This window comes from Cornus florida, unplaced genomic scaffold (genome assembly GCF_030987335.1).
Source record: "Cornus florida cultivar Cherokee Brave unplaced genomic scaffold, ASM3098733v1 CherokeeBrave_3.0.0_Hap2_Chr01, whole genome shotgun sequence".
NCBI classification, from domain to species: domain Eukaryota; kingdom Viridiplantae; phylum Streptophyta; class Magnoliopsida; order Cornales; family Cornaceae; genus Cornus; species Cornus florida.
In genome coordinates this window covers 42,834,021-42,839,646 of record NW_026775571.1, presented here as the reverse complement: position 1 = coordinate 42,839,646, position 5,626 = coordinate 42,834,021, and the positions used below count along the sequence as shown (strand labels likewise).

The 5,626-nt window shown below is 35.1% G+C and overlaps 1 long non-coding RNA gene across 1 annotated transcript; it reads right to left on the bottom strand.

Annotated features, from left to right (window-relative positions):
• Positions 1–347: 347 nt before the first annotated feature.
• Positions 348–4,409, bottom strand: LOC132295479 (uncharacterized). Its single transcript, XR_009478492.1, has 2 exons — positions 2,327–4,409; positions 348–690 (listed from the first exon to the last, which is right to left on the bottom strand). It is a non-coding gene; the product is annotated as an uncharacterized LOC132295479 (long non-coding RNA).
• Between the last annotated feature and the right edge of the window lie 1,217 nt (positions 4,410–5,626).

Here is a 5,626-nt window from a genome sequence, read left to right as displayed (position 1 = left end):
GTTTGAATCCATTAAAAAAATGGGTGAGACCAGTTTTTTGATACTTTCACTTTTACTTTCAATTAATGACACCTGGCATATTAATATCAGCTATAAGAAGAGTATGGTGTCAATAATAACATGTTGGAAAATAACAACTAAACATTCTTTCAATAATAGAACCTAATTATATGAAAACAATATAACAGTTGCTATTTACAATTTGAGATTGCCTTCTATAATTTAGAGTACACTTAACTAATTATTTCATTTTAACAAAATTAGATAAAAATGCATTTCCTCAAACCAATAACATGTTAGAATGGAACAAATACAGCTAAGAACCAGTGCGATTAATTATGCAACGATTAAACAGATAAGAATCAACAAGTCATCATTTAACTTTAGGAAGAATCAACATAATAAAGCAGTCACGATGCCAAGATCACACTTTCCTCCAAGTTTCCTTCCTCTATAATTACATTTAATAAAAGAGCAGGAGGAATGAAATAGAGAGCAATACATTGTACTAATCTAATCCAAGCAGGTAAATATAAAGTACCTCACAGGAGCATCCTTCGTAATATAACAAGAATAAGTATACAGCAAGGTGACTCTGGCTCATCTTGCTTTTAGATAGAGTTTCAAATTTAAATCCATGTCAACACTAGCACCTCCTAAATCGATCCAGGTTCCATTGCAATAGATATTCTGGAATTCGGGCAAAAGAATTCAGAAGAATATTATAGCTGTACTTTTGGCTGTTGTTACACAAAAATATGGGCAAAAGAATATGAAATATTACTAGTTTATTATCATTTAACCATTAAAGGTACAAAGATAATTCAAATTTCATAAGAACCAAAAAAAAAAAAAATGAAACAAAATCATTTGATATTCATAAATTCGATATATTTGGATGTCAAAGACATCAACTAAAAATTTGAAGATGATGTCTGCTAAAAAGTCCTGTTTGGGCGAAGTCAAAAGTATTGAATTCATAACCAAAGACACATTATCGACAGTTCGCCAATCCAAAAAAGGAATATTCACATTCACATCATAAAGCCCAGTAAGAATAAATTTAAGGGACACGAAATAATGACCAACCTTCATTTATCCCATAAAAAAGTAATTCTGATATAAACAATGCCCTTTTACTCTCTTAACAATTCGTTCACACCCTCATTAAATCAAATATCATTGGCATATCAGATGGATGAAAAATTGAACAAACTTAAGAAGCTGCAATATATAAATAAACATGAAAATATTCAACTACATAAGGTGCCAAATCTCAAAACTATAGTAAACATAGGGCCTGCTTGGTTCATTTTTCTGAGAACAGCTATCTGTTTTCAGATAACTGAATGTACAAAAGCTCTGCTTAGTTATAAAAAGGCCAATTTTTTGAGTTATTGAGAACTGTTTTCAGAAAACAGAACCAAGCAAGCCCGTAGCTGTTAATACCAAAAAGAAAAAAAACAAAATGGATATATTTTTGACAATATAACTTGTCTTTACGAAAAAAGCACATAATATAATTTTTTTTATAAGTGAAAAAGCATATAATATATTACTACGTATGAAGAAATCCTTAAATCTTCTTTCTTTCTGTCCACCCGCAAACTTTATAACATTCCAAACTACTGCCCTGGTCCAGCATCAATCCTAATAGTAACACAATTTTGCATATTAGATATTTAAGACGAGCAGCATGATCGATTAGGTTTTATAAGTAACATTGTATTAAATTGTTCTTCTCATATGTCCATCCCTATAGCATTAATTACTCAATCCCATCATTGTTCCCATACTAAGTAGAATATCTCCTATAAGACACAACACCATTAGACTTCAAGTAGCCAATATACACAAGTTTAAAGACAAAGATACGAGGGACTAATTGCCCAGGAAAAAATAGTGATAAAGATATCGGGTACTAATTATAAAATGCTGCCAAAATCTAATGACCCACCTTTTCTCTCCTAAGTTTGTTCTTCAAGTTTCTTAAACCTTGACAGGAAGTCATCTTAAAGGGAATCAAATATAAAACGTAACAAATATATAAGGTGAAATTATTATACAGAAACGAAGGCAATATAATTCTAGGCTCCAGATAAATTTACTACTAGAGGATGAGAATTAAATACCAGCTTTAGCAGTTGCAATGTAATTAGATTAATTATATTTCCACAATCCACAGATAGTACAGCTAACAATTCTAATGGCCAGTAATATGTCTGATCATGTCATTTAAATGATAAAAAAATTCTATAACTAAACACGTCGAGTGACATAATACAGGCAAAGCAAAAAGAATACAAAAAGATTAATTTGGGATTACCTCTCCTTTCTTTTCTTCTTGCTCTCACCTTCTCTTGTGCTTGCTGGTTTTTCCATCTCATCCACCATTACTGTGGAGTGGAACTAGACTTCCCACACAAATTAGATCTTCATCGAAATCCGGCCAACAAGGAATACTAACATTCTTGACTGTTTTCGTTCTCAAGTCAAACCAGAAAAGCTTTGCATTGTCCTGGTCCAGAAGTACTTCCCCACCAGTCTTTGAATATGCTAGAGGCCTCACATCAAGAAATTCAAAAATTACACTTGGCTGCTCAACAGAAAACAATTTAGACCAAGATTCCTTTACCCCATACTCTTTCATCACCCATACATCAACTCGGTCTCTAGCATAATTGCAATTTATGCAAAGGCATCCTCCTAATGACCCCACACTCATACCAAAATCCTTATCATCCAAATAGTCAGGCTGTGGAAACAACCGGTATTCCTCAACCCCAACATCAAAAGCAGCAATCAAATTTGCTTTACCCAAGTTGGGTCCTCCACAAACAACCCAGTGCAAAGCCCCACTAACAAGCACAGCATTCTCTTGCTTGAATGGGTTGTATGGGAGGTAATAAGGGAAATCTTGAATCCTTCGCCAAGAATTCGATTTCAGAGTCTAAACCCTAACTTCAGAATAAACTGAACCATCATTTTTGCCATTACAGTACTGTACAATCCTCACCAACTTGTAGTCATCACGGACAGAATCATAAGCAAACCCATAAGCTATAGACGGCCAAAACCCTAATCCGCGCGGGAACTCGATTATTGGTGCGACCGGTAACTTGTGGTGTTTTCGGGTCGAAAAGTTCCACAAGACCATTTGGTCCTTGTCCTTGTTGGATAAACAGAGCAAGCCGTTGCAGGAGCCCACTACTCCAGTTCTACACCCATTGGGCTTCAAGGGGTGGTCGAGCATCACGGGGTGGTCGAGCATCACGGCACGGTCGAGTGTGTCGAAGTCGATGGAGTACAGAGAACCATCACTAAATATGAGGCTGAGATTGGAATTGGTTTCAATAGATCGATTGAGATGCAAATTGATGAAATGTGGGCTGTCGATCAGAGCACGCCATGGTTTTGATACACACCTGAAATGCAGAAGGGGTTTTACCGGCAATCTCGATAGAATGTCAGCGGTTACCTCCACCGGGAGGTCTGACATCTCTCGCTGCTGCTTTGTAGGGTTTATGAGTGTGTTTTGAGCTGGAGAACGAGGAGCAAATGGGTTTAGGGTTTTTGGGACAAATGCTGCTTTCTAGGGCTTATGAGTGTGTATTGAAACGGGGGGAACGAGGAGGAAATGGGTTAGGGTTTTGGCGCTTTGGGAGGGAGGGAGGGACTATACCTTAAATTTATTATTTTTAATTTAAGAAATATATATAAATAAATCATTACAGCAAGTTTTGTCCTCACATTTAAAGGAAAAGTAATATTTTATATATATATAGGAATAGAGTGCTAGTATCATTTAATACTTTATTCTTTTGGATTGGACCGTAAGATACTCGGGTCATAACAATTTCAAATTCAATTTTTGGTCCCGTTAAGCTTCCTTCGCATTCATTTAAAAATAGAATTTGACTTATTTATTTATTTATTTAGACATCATTTTGTTCAAAACTTGAAAATGTTTAATTAAATTATAAATTAGACTCCATTTTCTTTTTCTCCTTTAAAATTCAACATTGAATGAAAGTTATGATTTGTATGTAAGTGGTGGGCTTTAAAATTTTACAAAACATGGCTTTGTATGTTTTTGAAGGGTGCTATATTGAATAGGAACATGTTTCATAAAATATAAATGGAAGGGGAAAATAAAATTATAAAAATGTATACAATTTAGTACATATATCATTACATTTTTCATCTTATTAAAATATTCCAAGGGGGTTGTAGCAATTCTAGATTTTGTAGATATTAGCCAATTTAGATTCTTGGACCATCCAACTTCTTGAATTCAAAATGAAAAATATTTTAAAAAATACATAGAATATGCATCTAAAAAATCAAAACCTTCACACTTGACCATCCAATTCTTGGACCATCCAACTTCTTGAATTCAAAATGAAAAATATTTTTAAAAATACATAGAATATGCATCTAAAAAATCAAAACCTTCACACTTGACTAAAATGCATATAAAATGCATCTTATTTAATATTAAATTTATTGGACAAATAAGAGATTATTACTAATTTTAAGAGGATTATTGTTACAAGGAGGACTTGTTCTATATCGGATCCAGATGAGAATGTAATTTGGTATAAATGGGTTAGGTGTTTTTAATTCTCTGGTAAATAAACAAGTTGAGTGTTAGCATCATCTAATAACTTAAGCTTTGGGATCAGATCGCGAAACACCTGGTCCAAGCACCTGCCCCGGGAGAGTTCGGGTAGCCCACCTAGGTAGGCAGGGTGGCCCAACCCTAACAAGGCATTGCGAATCAGGTGGGGGAGAATCTCATAAAGACGTCATATCCTAAGTGCATTGGGTCCGAATAGGAAAGTAATTAGGTATTGTTGACCTTAAGGATTTCATCCAAGGACAATCTAGTTGTTTTGATGATAACAAACCATTAATGGTGTTTAAGGACTAATATTTACATTGAGTATTATATAGATTATTCACATTCAAAGAATGACCTCAATGAAGCACCAAAGATCATAAAGACCATTACAAATATTCCATTACTTAAGATCACATCTATGGAAAGTTAAGGAGTCAAAGGAACTTGAAGTTGCAAGGAACCAAATGCAAAGTCCATCCAAAGATAGCTTGGACTACAACAAGCAAGAAAACAACTCAAAGAAAGGAAGAAAGCGAGTTCACCTGAAAGCCTACACGATCATGGACAAAGCGTAAAGAAAATGGTAGATAAGATGGTAAGTATTTAGGATTCAATGTCAAAGTATTTATGAATTCATTTGAAACTCATCTCTATAGGACCATGCATATCATATCTGTAACGACCCGGATTTCTCAACCCGGTGCGTTAGTGATGAACCGGAAGTTGACCCGATAACGGACCCGAAATGCGGAAGCGAAAGAAGCCAAATGACCTCAAGAGATGTACGTCATCCCTAAGGCCCCAAAATGACTCTCCATGAAGCCACGGAACTCAAATGAGCCAAGCAAATGAAGCAAGAATGCCTAACCCGAAAAGAGATGAACTAAGGGCAAAATGGTCATTTCTCACTGAAAAGGGTGCCGCCATGCACACCATTGGAAGGATAACGAAAAATGAACAAAATTAGACTCAAGAATCGTCTGATTCTGAGTCCGGGTAGAA